Source organism: Euprymna scolopes, chromosome 33 (genome assembly GCF_053919585.1).
Source record: "Euprymna scolopes isolate OS-2025 chromosome 33, ASM5391958v1, whole genome shotgun sequence".
Taxonomy (NCBI): domain Eukaryota; kingdom Metazoa; phylum Mollusca; class Cephalopoda; order Sepiida; family Sepiolidae; genus Euprymna; species Euprymna scolopes.
Window position 1 is genome coordinate 31,646,395 of NC_136514.1, and position 17,720 is coordinate 31,664,114.

Genomic DNA, 17,720 nt, shown 5'->3' on the forward strand with positions numbered 1-17,720 from the left:
TTAGGGTGAGTGTTTGGATTAGGGTGAAGGTTAGGGTTATGGTTAGGATTAGTTTTAGGGTTAGGGTTAGGGTGAGTGTTAGGGTTAGGGTTAGGTTTAGAATTGCAATTACGGGTATGGTTAATGTTAGCGTTAGGGTTAAGTTTAGGGTTAGGCTTAGGGTTAGGGTTAAGGTTAGATTTACGTTACGTTTAGGGTTTAGCGTTTAGGTTAGTGTTAGGGTTAGTGTTTAGAGTTATGGTTATGGTTAGGGTTAGGGTTAGAATTGTTGTTAGGGCTAGGGTTATGGTTAGTGGTTAGGTTAGGGTTAGATGTTCGATTATTGTTAGGATTATGGTTAGGTTTAGTGTAAGGGTTAGTGTTAGGTTTAGAATTGCGGTTAAGTTTTGTGCTAGGGTTAGGGTTTAGGTTTTGTTTAGGGTTTGAATAGCTGTAAAGGTTATGTTAGAGTTAGGGTTAGGTTTAGAATTGTGGTTAGGGTTGGGGTTAGTGTTAGAATTGCGGTTAGCGTTAGGGTTAGGGTTATGCTTAGGTTTAGGGTAAGTGTAAGAATTTTGGTTAGGGTTAGGGTTAGTGTTAGTGTTAGGCTTAGGGTAAGGGTGAGGGTTAGGGTTAGGTTTAGATTTGCGGTTAGGATTAGCATTAGGGTTTGTGTGGGATTTGCAGTTAGGATTAGGGTTAGGTTTAGGATTACGGGTTTGGTTATGGTTTTTGTTTAGGGTTAGGGTCGAGGTTAAGGTGTAGGGTTAGGTTTAGGATTAGGCTTAGGGGTCGGGTTAGAATTGCAGTTAGGGTTAGGGTTAGGGTTAGTGTTAGTGTTAGGTTTAGAATTGCGGTTAGGCTTAGGTTTAGTCTCAAGACTTATAATATATAAGTAACTACAGCTAATAATTTTTTTTTAAAATGCGCAAAATGTACAGATATTTGAGTAGACATTTCTTTCGATGTTGTCATTTTTGCTTATGTCGATTACAAACATGCTTCTAACCCTAACCCGACAGGTGGAAACAGTAAGCAGGTTTTAAAATTCTTTAAACGTTGAAGTAAAACAAAGAAAGGAATTCAGATTTATATGGATTCCAGCATAGTCTAACCAAGACCCCCGTAAAGCAGGCCTGTCCAAGAAGTCTCTCTCTCGGTTCAAAATGTTGAGATCCAGCAACAAGCAAGAGCAAGATAGCCAGCAACAAATTAAACTGCAGACCAGCTTAATGCGAGTACTGGTCTCCCGCTTTATGGTTTTTTAAATCAGAGATTTGCTTCTCCTAGAAAGGTTGCCTTCACCACGGCTTACGGGAGCCCTCTCCACCCCAATATATTTGATCCAGTCTCATTGAACCCAAATAAGAAATATTCGCTGGATTATAGTTTCTTCTTAAGACTTCTAAAGCTTAAGCTTTCAATTTTCGACATTTTCAAGGATCAAAATCGTGCAATGGATTTGGATCAAAATTAGGATAAGAATTCTAAACATATCTCAATTTTAATCGTCGTAAAGGAGTATAAAATGATGCTGTGTTTGAGTATTCTGTTTGGTTGTCTCGTGAATTTTAGGGGGGGGGCTCTCCTTCTTCTGAAACAAACATTGCAAGACAATCTGACTCTGAAACAAAATACTCCACACACAAGAAAATTCACCGTTTATGCCATGGTAGGCTTGCACGTATGCAAATAAAGAACTCGTCTGAGTTCCAATCTATGGTCCCACCTTAGCCAAACTTTCACAAAAACCACTCGTCTAGCTACAATTTTTAGGAAATAGGTCGAACATAAGAAAGAAATATGGTAAATTATATTGTAGACACGTTTTACCGGAAGTGAGGGTCAGCTGATCGGATCTCTGTGTGAGTCACGTGATCAGGTTAGCTTGATCTATGACTTTGGGTTTGGACGCAGAAAACAGTGGACGGCTTAACAGGTCGTCCCCTCCCCTTCACTGGGTGGGGAAGCTGACGTGTGTGAAAATAAGACCTATGCAAGCAAAGATATTCACTTTCCATTCTTCTGCAATTAACATCTGGAAGGTGAATAAAAACTATATAAAACTAATCATCGTCTTGGAGTGAATGAATATGCGTCCAAAACGGGTTTCCAAGACACAAGATGAATTCCAGGTGGACAAGATCAACGACGCATGAAGTAAGGTATGTCCAAAATACATGTACCACACACACACACACACACGCACACACACACACAACTGCATATGAACAATTAGATATAAATATATCACAAATAGACAGAACATTAGACGATCATACAACGGTGCCCCCCCTTTATGATACAACAATACAACACAACCACTATCAGCAATTTCCCCACCTCTCTATCTGTGACTAAATCTGAATGCAAATCTCATGAACAAAGCTTATTTCCTAGAACTACCCACCAATGAAACTGGTCCACTGGCTTGCTTTCCAGCTTACTACAATATGGTCGTCTTCAAGTCCAATGTAAACAAGTTTATGTTGAGCTGCCCCCCCCCCGCCTAAATAACCCATTTCTACCCAATTTCCACCATTAACTAATAATACGCTGTTGTCTTAATGACTACCGTACAATCATTGACACATATCCTCGAGTGGCTTTTGGGCCTCGATAAGTGGTGACTCTTTTCCCCCCCCCACCTCCCCATGTAACAAAAATTCAAATAAATGAATAAATGTAATAATAAATGATAGCTTTATAAATATTTTAATTTTTTTTTTAGACAAAAAAAAAAACTGTTGGCCAGAACATTCGAGATTTATTTGACTTTTGCGAGGATTGACGTCTAGCAAAAAGAAATTATCAGTGACCAGGCCCGAAACGAAAGAAAGTAAAACTCTGACCGTCGGTATTTATCCAGAAGTGTTTGTTTTCGTCTTCACGAATTGGAAACTCCAAATCAATTTGTCTCGTGCCAAAATGTGACCTTGAGAGGAGGACTATATATTAATCTTAGAAATTATGGCAAAGGTTAAGCTTTGCTGTGACCCCGCGGCTTTCCTCTCCTTTTTGGTGTTTGTCTACTAACGGTTCATGATTCGATTATTTCATGGCGGAGTAATCAGGAGTCTTAAGTTTGTTTATTTTTCTTACGTTCTTTTGTCTGGGCGAATACATTTTTAGTCGCGTGCAAGCAACTCTATAAGTCACTCCGTTGGTTGGTCGGTCAGTCGGTTGGTCTGTCGGTCAAGCGGTCTGTCAGTCTGTCCATAACACTTTTGTGCTTGGCCTTTTTGGTTAAGATCAAAGGTCTGTTGTTAATAGATGCTTTTCTTAGCTTTTAAGCTTTTCTTGGCCAAGGTCAAAGTGTAGTATCTGTTCCGGCAGATACTGCAAGCAAAGACCATATGTGGGGGCAATCCCACATATAAAACCTTGGTCAATGTAGGGGCAACCCTTCATACCAATTATCACTATCCAGCTCCTCTACTCCCCGGGGAGCTGGTCCCCATTTCCCCTTCACTCCTCACATTAAAAATCGGCCTTGTGCCTAATTTGTTCGGTGGGGGAGCAAATAAATACCCTTTTCTTGGCCTTTTGGCCAAGATGAAGTGTAGTATCTGTTCTTACTACATGCTGTACTTATGTTTGTAACTTTGTGATATAAAGTGGGGGATGACTTTTCTGTATTAATTTAATTAAAATGATCACCCACTTTACAACCAGTCAGTCTCAAAGCCATTCAAGTCATTCTCCAGATCATTCAAGTTATTTTTGAAGGATTCCAGTTATTTTTTTAAGCATTTAAAAAAAAACCTCCAGTTGCCCCCTTAGGAGTGTATTTCAGGTTAAAATGGCTAAAATTGATACTTTTGTGCTTATTAAAAAAAAAATTGATGCTTTGTATTTTTATAAAACTTTCTGTAAAGTTGTAAGTCACTAATTTCTATATAATTTTGTTCGTCTATACATCGCGATAACTCTTGAGTGTCCCCCAGAGGCTCTTTTAGGGCTAACAAAACAACTCCATTTTTGGGACTATTTTACCATGTTTGTCCAAAATTTTCTATGTCTGTCTATTTAGCAGTTTTGCATGGTGCCGAACTCAAATTTAAATATGTTAAGGCCCTGGGGACTTTTGTGGCTAAATGGGGAGGGGGAAAATGATGGACTTAGTCATTTCTTTTTTTGGTGCAGAATTTAAATTTACATATGTTAGGGCCCAAAACTGCGCCGTTTGTTCATTTTCACCAGGATTTGACGTCCCCTGGTGACTTTTAGGATTAAATTGAGGAGGGGCTGAACTTAGTCATTTTTTTTTATAACTCGTTCACCGTGCACTCACGGAAGACGGCGCATGCTTCACTTATTAGGATGTGCGTCAGTGCTATATATAGTAATTATATTTTTGTTCATTGTGTGATTTTTTTTTTTTTTTTTTTTTACACAGTGATCACCACTTATCAAGGCCCGGAAGCCACTCAGGGATAAGGGTTATACAATGTTGGTCACATTTTTTTACTTTTTGCATATTCTCACTTCGTACTTTATTATTATGTGCTAAAACTACCATTTCTAAGTTTTCGCACTAACAATACGGTTGTTTTTGTGTAGTAGGTTTGTTACAGGAAAGTGTTTTTCGATGAAGTTTAATAATTTTTTGCGGGGCTTGGTTTTTACTACTTGTTATAGAGCGGCGTCTACTAAATTATATTGCATTTTCCGTCTATTTTGGTTTTTTATAATTATTGGTGTTTTTTGTATATTTGATTCCGATATTATTATGGTACTACTATTTTTGAGCTGTGTTTCACATGTTGGTTGATTTTTAGAGTTTTTGCCAAGTCTACTCTCGACATATATATATATATATATATATATATATATATATATATATATACGTGTGTGCGTGTGTGTAAGAGAGGGAGAGAGAGAGAGAAAATATTGCATTCATGGAATTTCTATTTTTTATTTCTCTTCTATGTTAACTAAGTTTTTTTCTCAAGTGGCTGGTAAAAACAAATATCTGTTTATAAGAAAAGTGTCTCATAAACAGATATTTTCTTTTACTCACGCCAATAATGCAATAATACACAAACTATAAAAAAACACTAAAAAACTATAAAAAAAAAAAACTAAAAACAAAAAAACATTTCCTAAATAAATCCAGATCTAATGCACAAATATATATATATATATATATATATATATATATATATATATATATATATAAGTATACTGCCGCATGCTATAATTGCCATCAAATTTTCAGAAACTTGAGAAAAAGCTAAGTGAACATAGAAGATACATAAAAATTATATATATTATACATGTATGCATATAAAATTATGTATATATATATACAGGATGACCCAAAAGAACGGGCCCCATGTACACTTTATGTGATATCTCCATTTTTTGTTCACTGATTGCCCTTATTTTACAGGATATGGCAGAATCAACGACCGTGAGTACACCAAGACCCCAGTGGGAGCTGGGACAAAGAATACACTGTGTTAAATTTTACTACAAGTCAGGCTCGTTTAAGAAAACTCAGGACAGTTTCATGCGTCAGTTCGAATGTGAAAAGGCTCCATCCAAAAGCAGAATTCATAACTGAGTGGACCACTTCGAGAAGTATGGGACCATGAAGAACCTCAACGCTGCCAGAGACAACCGTCCAAGCCACTCGGGACGTCTCAAGAAGCGAACAGCCGAGCTGGTCGAAAGAGTGAGAGAGTCTCTCCAGCAGAGTCCGAAACGCTCTGTGCGTAAGTGAAGTCAGTCCCTCGATATGTCCCGTGAGACTTGCAGGAGAGTGCTGGTGCACGATATTAGGGCTTACCCATACAGAATACAGACGCTGCAGACCCTTACAGCCTCAGACAAGAAGCAGAGGAGGGCTATGGCAGTCAATATGCCTGAGAAGATCGAGGAGACACCAAATTTCCTTATCCTCCTTTGGACCTCAGATGAAGCCCACTTCCATCTTGATGAAAAGGCGAACTCCAAGACAAATGTCTTCTGGGGGTCCTCCAGACCCAATGAAGTAGCCACCAAGCCCCTGCACTCTCCTAAGTGCACGGTGTGGGCTGCAATCTCGGCCAGAGTTATCATCGAACCAATCTTCATTGAAGAATCTGGCTCAGCAATGACAGTCACCAAGGAGAGGTATGTGGAAGTCCTCAAAACCTTCAAGAGTGAGCTCCAGAGGATCTACCCGTCGCCCATGAGCAAGTTCTGGTTCCAGCAGGACGGAGCAAGTTCTCACACCTTAATTGTCCCGAGATTGGCTGAAAGAGAAGTTCGGAGGCCGAGTGATCAGTCTCAAGACTGATTTTGAGTGGGCACCCCATAGCCCGGACTTAAGCCCCCCCCCCCAGATTTTTTTCTTTGGGGTTATCTTAAGGACAGAGTCTACACAGGTAAATCCAGAACCATCACGGAACTCAAGAAAGCCATCAGGGAGATGAGAGCCATTACCAATTCGGTCTGTAAGAACATCATGGACAACTTTGTGCTGCGCCTCAAGAAATGCACAGAGCTAAATGGAGGCCATCTAGAACATATGCTGTAGAACGGAGAAAAAAGGCCAAAGACCCTAGTGTTTTGATGTGAAGTTTTGAATATAATAAACTAGTTATGACCAAAGTTTCATTTCATTCGGACATAACACTAAGAAACGAGGCCTAATTAGAGTTGGGCCCGTTTTGGGGGGGGGTCACCATATATATATATATATATATATATATATATATATATATATATATATACGCACACACACAGTGTTCACAAAGTCTAGCATTATATATATATATATATATATATATATATATATATATATATATATATATACATATACATATATATATATGGTGCCCACAAAATCTGGGTACATTATTACTCGCGCTCTCTCTCTCTCTCTCTCTCTCTCTCTCTCTCTCTCTCTCTCTTTATATATATATATGCATATATATATATGTACATGTACATATATATATACGCACACACAGTGTCCACAAAGTCTAGCATTATCTATATATATATATATATATATATATATATATATATATATATATATAGAGAGAGAGAGAGAGAGAGAGAGAGAGAGAGAGAGAGAGAGAGAGAGAGAGAGAGAGAGAGAGAGAGAGAGATAATGATTCAAATGCAGATAGTTGGTTTCTTCGTCACAATTTTTTGGTATAACTTGAGAGAGAAAGGGACAGAGGTGATGCTAGGATGAAGAGGTGGGTGTAAACAGTTGTGTATTGACTGAAATATAAAGGTGATTCGAGAGAAAGAAATTAAGAAAGATATAAGGAAGAAACTAAGGAAGAAATTAAGAACAAAAAGAATCTGACTTAATGTCTCCTGTGTCGTTCAAATGAAATGTCGTTGCCAATAAATTATTTCGCCATCGTCTTGTCGTGCATGTCCAATTCAACGGAAAAATATAATTCCCTTTCAACTTCGATATTATAGAGATTCGCTTCATAAAAAAAATAACGATGTTATTTTTTTCATTTTATACTGATTACTTTACCGTCATCCATGCAATCAGAATAAATTTATTGCTCCCTTAGCCATCACGATTTACCTCCCTTTAATTTTATTTATTTATTTTTGTTTGCTTGTCTTCTTCCCACTGGGTGGCGCAGCAATTATCAATACGCATAAAATTAATCAATGAATCTCGTCCGAATGTCGAAGTTAATCTCAGGTAATATTAATCTTGAAAAATTCGAGTCTGCCTGGTGGGGTTTCCTCTGTCACACTGTAAGTTGTTAATATTATATGTGACTTTTGTCGACACGTTTGCGTCATCGTCAATAATGAACTCGGCAACGAACCCTGGTTACATAGCAGCATCAACGAAAGGCTGCAAGCGATCAAAGTACGCCCGCCTTTTCAATAGAATCGTATTACCGTGAGATTTCATTGGAATTCACACGTTGCCCTCCACTTTCTTTTAATCGCTGAGGTAATTATTTTGAACCCGTATCTGTTAATCATTCCCTTTATCCACAACTTCAGGTTTGCATTATGTAGCACATGCTTGATGGTGTTTTCTTACATGAGTGATAACCAGTGACAACTTTCTTTTGTGGGGCATATGGTTAGAAAAGAAGAAAAAAAAAGAAACGTACCGGGCGTATCTGCATCGCTCTTTGGGAAAGAAGAAGGAAAGGATGGCCAGCGCATTTGTATACGCGAAGGGCATCTTGGGAAAGCAGAGCATGACGGGAGAAGCTATTATTTTTTTCCTGTCTCTTCCTTTTTTTCTAAATAGGAGGATATAAAAGAAGGGAAAATTTCCCTGGGGCAGCAGAGAGAAAAGAGTCGTGAACATCATCTCTTGAAAAGAATTTCGTATTGCTGACGTTCGGATTGTGCGATGTGACATTGGTGGCGAGAGGCCAGGTGTGGTCGATTGGAAAAGAAGAGGGCAGAAACGTGCTGTTGTCGAGAGAGTGACTCACTCCTTCCTGAACCCGAGAACCGAATCCTGATTATAACCCTAGAAAGAAAGTTTAAAAAAAAAAAAAAAAAAAAAACTGTTTAAAAAATTAAGTCCTCGTTCATAGCTGCTGTTGACTTTCTCTGGAACTTGATTGATATAAGTATCCTTAGGATTCAAGAACTCTATGTACCCTCATAGTGGAGGTCTGGATGGTGTCTTTCCATTCTGCTAGTTGAGAAAGTGGTAAATACTTTTTTAATTTCTATAAATATATTTATGAAGTGCATTTATTTTATTATAATGCTTTCATTTCTTAAAATTTATAAAGCACATATGTAACGTCGCAGAAACAAACAAAAATACATTCGATTCGGCATTTTTTTTTTTTTCTATTTTAGCAAAATCCATTTATTACCGTTACTTTCCAAGCAATGCATGCTTCTTGTTTGTTTTTTGTTTTTGTTTTTTGTTTTTTTGTTTTTTGTTTTTTTACTCTTCATTTCGTCTGCCATGAAATTAACAAAACCTCGTCGTCTCAACACCAGATTTAAAGTCTCTCGCCGCTACCATGGGGCCATACGTTCATTTCGCCCGGTCCAATTTTCTCCTCCTCGACCACATGTTGTCCTTTTTTTCTTTTCTTTTCATGCAAACACGCACACACTTGCTAATTTGCATAGTGCTCAAACGGCTGCTGCTGCTAATCCGGTCGCTAGCCATCTATTAGCTGCTGTTATATTTTCACACGCGCTCATATGCGCTTTCTTACGTTGGTTTAGTAGATGTGGAACAGTTGAGGTAACAAGTTCAGCTTCTCAAGGCAAGGCCAACGAAAATATGGAAGCAAGTGAAAAAAAAATAGACTTGAAGGAAGAAAAAATTGGACAGAGATAGATTACTTTGCAAGTCAATTTCTTAAAGCCGTTTTGTAATATAAGTTTTAAAGATAGACTTTGTTCTGATGATCTCAGGGGAAAATTAAATCTGGACAGTATAGGGAGAAGTATATAGATGTGTAGATTTCTATGGTATGGCCATGTTGAAAGAATGGGTTGGGTTAGTAGATATAGAGCAGTTGAGGTAGCAGGTGAAGTTCACAGGGTAAAGCCAAGGAAAACGTTGGAGGACATGGTAGAAATAAACCCGAGGGAAGGAGGGATAAATAAAGACCTGGACAAAGATAGGTTACATTGGAAGTCAATTTACATTTTCAAGCTGCTGCTGCTGCTGCTGCTGCTGCTAATACCTTCACTAGCCATCTATCCTTCGGCTGCTGTTGTTATTTTCACACGCTATCATACGCATTCGTTTACATATATAGTGTTTTAAAAAAAGATACTTCCTAGTTACGAGAGATTAAAACTCCAGATTTGACATTGTAACAAATATGTTTTTACGAAGGAGTCACCTCCTCTCGAGTGTAAAGGTTAATGGTTTCTTAGGTGGTCGGTGAGATAACACCATAATGATCGGTAATGGTAGCAATTGGGTAGAATTTGATTATTTAAAATGACGGCTCAACAATAACTTCTTTACATTCGATTTGAAAACGGCCATGTTATAGTCCTCTATGAAACAACCTCGCGCTATAGAGTTCCACAGGCGGGCAGCTTTAAGAAAGAAACTTTTTTCTCATGGAAATTGGGTTTATTTTTCGGCACAGATAGAAAGTAGAGTAACTTGTTGACAGTGGTTGTAGCTAGACGAGTGTTTGTTGCGACTGTTTTTCATGGGGGCATATTGAAGCTCAGTCGAGCACCTGCCATGAAAATAACGGTAGAGCAGAGACAGGCACGTAATGTCTCTTCTGTGAGAAATAGGTTGCAAGGAGAAGAAAAGGACATCACCTACGAGATTTCGAAACCGGTTTCGTACCATGTCAAGGCAGGAAAAATGTGCTCTGGACAGCTTCTTCCCAGATCTGGCAATCTTCATCTTAGGATGATGTGCATTCTGTTAATCAACCATGTTTCTATCTACGTACAAACTCAAAAAACGCCATAACTTTTTAATGTTATATCAAGTAGTGTTAGTAGTAGTAGTAGTAGCAGTAGTAGTAGTAGTAGTAGTAGTAGTAGTACAGTTCTTATAAGTATCGCTAAATGCCCATTTAATCTGAATTTGAACGACCACCCTAATAGTATGCCTTGTCTCAACCCGTCAGAACCTTTAAACCTCATAAATGGTTTATGACAGGGCAGATTTTATAAAGCATAAGGATTTTCTTCTGCAGTTTCCAATAAAACACACACACACGCACACACATGCACATACACACATTTATATGTATATATATCTATAATATAAAGCTGAATGTGTGTGTGTGTGTGCGTGTGTGTGTGTGTGTGTGTGTGGTCACGAATAGGCTCCTATATGGTTGTCTATTTTAAAAAACTGATTACATATAATGATAGAAGATGTATCGAGACACAGGAATGGGTATGTTTGATCTGGCAGAACGGTGGTTCATTAAAATTGTGGGGTCTGCGTTCGCGCCTGGTCCACAAAGTATGGAAATAAAAAATTTAAAAATTAAAAAAAAACGTTTACAAGTGTTTTTGATATAGATGTACATAAGAATTTTTTGAATAAGTATGTTTTAACTAAAATAGGGATGGTATAATAAAATTGTGGGGTCTGCGTTCGCGCCTGGCTTCCATAGAATGGAAATAGGCCCAAACTTTAATAAAGACTTTTCATATCTATCTGCGTAAGTATACTTTGATAATTATGTTTCAGTTTGAAGAAATATGGTATGATAAAATTATCGTAGAATGGAAATATGTCACAAAGTTTAACAAGGTTTTTTAATATAGATCCACAGAATATTGTGATAAGTGTTTCAGTGTAAACAGGAATGGTATAATAAATTATGGGGTTTATCTATTTTATTTTTACTTTCATCATATTTTGCTTTGGTTTTGATACCCCCAAATTCGAAACTATCTCTTTACAACCCTTCCTTTTCATAACCTATCATACTTTCATAAATCAGAGTCCATTTTCTGTAGGCTGTTTTTGAACCCAGTCAACGACGGGTACTTTTGCTAGTATATATATATATATATATATATATATATATATATATATATATATATATATATATATCGGAGGCAGTTGGACAATGTCAAAACAGCGTTAATTCATTACCCACACAGCATCAGCCGTATAGCGTAATGGTGAGAAGCCTTGACTGTCATTTGAGCGGTCGGGTTTCGATCCTGGCTTGAAGCAGTTGCCTGTCTAGCCGCACTGATGAGCTGTGAAACAGCGAAACAGTACTGTATGTGGATTACTATATATATATATATATATATATATATATATATATATATATATATATACTAGCAGGAAGATTACGTTGCTCGAGATTGAATGATGATTAACGAATGTTTCACCCTCCTATATTTTTAGTGTCATCGAAATCGGTGAAATCGCATATTCTTAAATCAAATCAATTGATTGCAGTCACTAGTTGAAAACCCATTGCGATGCACTGAGAGGAAGCTTAACATGTCTCTCCGCACTGATTTAGTCGACAATACATTGTAGTCTACATTGCACTGTAGAGAACCTTCTGTTAATTTTATAAAATTATTTTATTAATAATGGTTTGAATTATAAAATTCAATCGTTAAGTATCAAGCTCGATTATGCTCTAAACAAAACCATTATATATATATATATATATATATATATATATATAACTTGCAGGACCCGTATATCGGCGTTGCCTAGTGGTAGTATGACACAAAGCTCGAACAGACTCGGTAAAGGATATATATATATATATATATATATATATATATATATATATATATATATATATATATATATATAAGTATGGTGTGCGCGCGTGTGTATCTACAGGGTTATGAATGAAACATTATGAATTCAAAATAGAATAAAAAACAGTAACATTTTTTCTAGAAATAAGATTAAGGAGTATATATATATATATATATATATATATATATATATATATATATATATATATATATATATATATGATAGGAAGGGGCGCGGTCGATAATAGAAAGCTAATTGGCTAACTAAAATCTCAATAGAAGAGGACCATATAAAAACGATAAACAGCCACAGAATTCGCGCATAAGCCTGAGGAGTCCTAGAGTGGATGAAACGCGGAATATTCAGTGCAGCTTAATCGCCATATATATTTTATAAATTACTAACTAGCTCTACCTACGTACTGAGCACTTTTGAAGTAAATACTTAAAGTTTACGCATAAATCTATACTTTCGTATATTAATTTTATGTGAGTAAATTAAGTAGTTATATATATATATATATATATATATATATATATATATATATACACTTCCTTTAATCTCATTTCTAGAAAAAAGAATTTTTTTCACTTTATTTTGAATTCATAATGTTTTATTTATTACCCTGTACTTACACACACAAAGAGGCACACACACGCGCATAGATAGATAGATAGATAGATAGATAGATAGATAGATAGATAGATAGTTTATTGGAGATTGGACGATTAAGTGACATGCATTCATTCTGCTTTTTAAAGGCTGCCCTGTCATCCACCATTTATGATATTTAAAGGATGTTACGGGTATAGCCAAAACATGCTATTAGCCTGTCGATCAAATTCGAAATAAAATGGGCACTTAGTGAGATGTCCAACAATGACAATGATCGTAATAATAAAAGCAGCAATATTAATAACAAAAACAATAATAATAATAATAATAATAATAATAATAATAATAATAACAATAACAATGCTAATACTAATACTAATAATAACAATAATTGCAATAACAATAATACGAGTAACTATTATTAATATCAATAATAATGATTATTATAATGACAACAATAATAAAAATAATAATGATAGTAATAATTAATATTATTATTATCATAATTATTATTATTACTATTATTATAAGTGAGTAAATAATAATAATAATAATAATAATAATAATAATAATAATAATAATAATAATAATAATACGACAGAATCCTACAAACATGGATAATGGTATGTTTAAAAATGTATAAAATAACTAGCAGGGTCATCAACGTAATAGAAAACGCAATGAGAACGCGGAGACTGGAATTGACAGCTGATAGACAACACATAACAGAAATTAACATACAAAGAGGCATCTTCCAAGGAGATTCTCTATCGTCATTGCTGTTTATAACAGCCATGACACCCCTGAACAATATACTGAGAAAGTACCAAGCTGGATACAAGTTCTTTAATACAGAGGAAAAAATGAACCACCTAATGTATATGGACGACCTAAAACTTTTTGCAAGGACTGAAAAAGAACTCGAGACACTAATAAACACTACTAGGATCTTCAACCAAATGGAGTTTGGTATGGAAAAGTGCTCACTATTACTTATAAGAGAGGGAAAACTGGAGACAACAGAGGGCATGGAACTACATCAGAACCACACAAATGAAAGAGAGAATTGGAAAGGAATACCTCAGGAGAAAAAGAAAACTTCTAGAAACGAAATTATATAGCAGAAACCTAGTAAAAGGTATAAATACATGGGCAGTATCACTAGTAAGATATTCAGGACCGTTCATAGGATCGGCCAAAATAGAACTGAGACACCTCGATCAGAAAACCAGGAAACTCATGACTATGCACAATGCACTACACCCAAAGGATGATGTAGACCGATTCTATGTGAAAAGAAGAGAAGGCGGGAGGGTGGCTAGTTAATATAGAAGACTGTGTTCATGACACACAACAAAAAAAAAGAATTAAAAAATACATAACGAAAACACTGGAAGGATAATAATGGCAGCGAGAAACACCAAGAAAATCGACAAAACAGAAAAAAGAGATAAAGGATAAGACGATAAAAGAAAAATGGGAAGAAAAAAAACTACATGGAAGTTTCATAAGGATTACAAAAGATGAGAATAACAAAAACACTTGGACATGGATGCGAAAAAGACACATAAACCGAGAAACTGAATCCCTAATATCCTCAGCACAACATAACTCGATAAGAACAACCACATCAAAGCAAAACCGATAAAACACAGGAAAACAGTAAATGCAGCCTTTGTAGACAAAGAGACGAAACGATAACCATATAGTAAGTGAATGCAGCAAACTGGCCCAAAAGGAATACAAGCAAAGACACGACCAAGTAAGAATGACAGTACACTGGGAACTATGCAAACAACTGCATTTCAAATGCACAGATAAGTGGTACAAATATAAGCCAGCAACAGTACTTGAAAACGAGAATCACAAAATCCTATGGGACATGGACATCCAAACTGATAAACCCATTCAAGCAAGAAGACCGGATGTTGTAATAATTAATAAGAAAGAAAAGTCCCGTCAAATCGTAGACTTTACTGCTCCAGCTGACCACAGGGTGAATATCAAAAAAAAGGAGAAACGGAGCAAATACACAGAGCTAGCCAGAGAGCTGAAAGGAATATGGAAAATGAAGAAAATCAAAATAATAACTATAATAGTAGGAGCACTAGGAACAATCCCGAAAAACTTTGAAAAAAGAATGGGAGAAATTGGAATCAGAGGAATGATTGGGAAAATACAATGCACAACAATAATGAAAACAACTAAAATATTAAGGAACCCCCTTGAATGTGAAGACTAACACACTCGAACCACAAGCGTAGACCAGACAAACTGCTACAGAGACAAAACATAAAGCGCTACATGGAACCAAGAACATTGAAGCTGCATACCTATAAGTTCTCTAACCCCACCCTATCCCTCTCATTACCACATCACTACCCCCCCCAAAAAAAAGAGTGAGATCGAATAACCAAGTAGACTCAAGGAGGAAGGAAAGACCGAGGAGTGAGCACTGACCAGACCTCCACTGTAAAAGTGCGAAAAGAACTGGAACCTTGGGGAGGCTTATAGCCACTCAAATTCCAGCGAAGACCAATAACTGCTGCCAACGAGAAATCAATGGTAAGCAGCTGTTGCGATAATTCAAATTTATTTGCAAAAGTTATCGAAATAGGTGGAGAGTACTGGAAAATCCGGGGAGACTTGTCACTTAGCTTCTAGGGAACACCACAGGCTGTATCCAATGAGATCTTTGACCTGTGTTAACGCTCCTTGTGAGCCAATAATAATAATAATAATAATAATAATAATAATAATAACAATAACAATAATAACAATAATAATAATAATAATAATAACAATAATAATAATAACAATAACAATAATAACAATAATAATAATAATAATAATAATAATAACAACAATAACAATAATGATAATGATAATAATAATAATAATAATAATGATAATAATAACAATAATAATAATGATAATAATAACAATAACAATAATGATAATAATAATAACAACAACAGTAATGATAATAATAATAACAATAATAATAATAATAATAATAATAATAATAATAATAATAGTAATAATAATAATAATAATGTACAAAATACCAGGTAATATAAGCAATGAGAACATGAAGGCGTGAACTGACAGCTGATGGACAATACATAACAGAAATCAAAATGCAAAGAAGGATCTTCCAAGGTGATTCCCTATCACCATTACTGTTCATTAAAGCCATGATGCAACATCCTAAGAACGCCTGAACAGCATCCTAAGAAAATGCCAAGTTGAATACATGTTCACTGACACAGAAGAAAGAATGAACCACCTAATGTACATGGATGGCTGAAACTGTTTGCAAAATAAAAGACACCATTAGAAACACTAATAAATACGACCAGAATCTTTAGCCAAGATATCCAAATGGAATTCGGTATGAAAAATTGCGCACTGGTGAGTAGGGGAAAACTAGATGCAACCGTACTACTTAATGAAACAGAGATTAGGGCACTGGATGAACATGATACCTACAAATACTTGGGAGTGCTGGAAGCAAACGGCATCAAAGCAACGGAAATGAAAGAGAAAATAGGAAAGGAATATCCCAGAAGAACAAGAAAACTCCTCAAAACCAAACTAAATAGTCGAAACCTAATTAAAAGAATACACATGTGGGCAGTGTCACTAATAAGATGCTCTCGGCCATTTATAAGTTGGACCAAAGAAAAACTAAGGAATCTCGAGCAGTAGACAAGGAAACTAATAACGATGCACAGTGCACTACACCTGAAGGATGATACTGGCCAACTATATGTCAACAGGAAAGACGGAGGAAGAGGGTTGTTCTGTATAGAAGACTGTGTAAAGAACACAAAAAATTAGAAAAATACATAATGCACAACACCAAAAGAATAATTATCGCAACAAGAGACAAGGAAGGAAGAAACAAGATAGAAAAAGAGATGAGGAATAAAACGAGAAATGAAAAATGGAAAACCACAGCTACACGGACGATTCATAAGGATTACAAAAGAGAAGACTAACGAAAACACTTGGAAATGCTACAAAAAGGAAACCTTAACAGAGAAACTGAATCACTTATAACAGCTGGACAAGATAATGCAATTAGAACCAACCACATCAAAGCAAGGATCGATAAGACACAAGAAAACAGCAAATGCAGACACTGCGGACAAAGAGACGAAAAAATAAACTATATAATAAGTGAATCCAGCAAACTAGCCCCAAAAGAATATAAAAATAGACACGAACAAGTGGGGGAAGTAGTACATTGGCAACTATGCAAACAATTGCATCTTGGACACACAGACAAATGATACAAACACAAACCAGCAACAGTAATGAAAAATAAAATCATAAGATCCTATGGGACATGGATATACAAACGGATAAAGCCATCCAAGCAAGAAGACCGGATGCCATAATAATTAACAAGAAGGAAAAGTCCTGCCAGATTGTAGATTTTGTCGTTCCAGCAAACCACATAGTAAAGATTAAGGAGACAGAGAAGCGGAGCAAATACATGGAACTGGCCAAAAAGCTCAAAGAGATCTGGAGAATGAAGAAAGTAAAGTTAACACCACTAATAGTAGGAGCACTAGGAACAATACTGAAAAACTTTGAAAAAAGAATGAGAGAGATTGGAATCAGAGGGATGGCAGGGAAGATACAACAAATTTCAATAATGAAAACTGCAGAAATATTAAGGAAAACCATTGAATGGGGAAACTAACACAACACATAAACTACACACAAATGGGACACGGAAATGGTTACACATACCAAATACAAAAGAACATCACATGGAATCATGAAAACTGAAACTATTTTATTGAAAAATACCGCCCCTTCATTTTTTTCTATTGTTTTCTTCCCGTATGAGTGTTACCATAAACTGTCCCACATCAAATAATGATGGTCAAGGAGGGTGGAAATGCCGAGCAGA

The 17,720-nt window shown here is 36.1% G+C and overlaps 1 pseudogene; it reads left to right on the forward strand.

Moving 5' to 3' along the window:
* Positions 1-3,508: 3,508 nt before the first annotated feature.
* Positions 3,509-3,644, forward strand: LOC145258463 (U2 spliceosomal RNA; annotated as a pseudogene).
* The last annotated feature ends 14,076 nt before the right edge of the window (positions 3,645-17,720 follow it).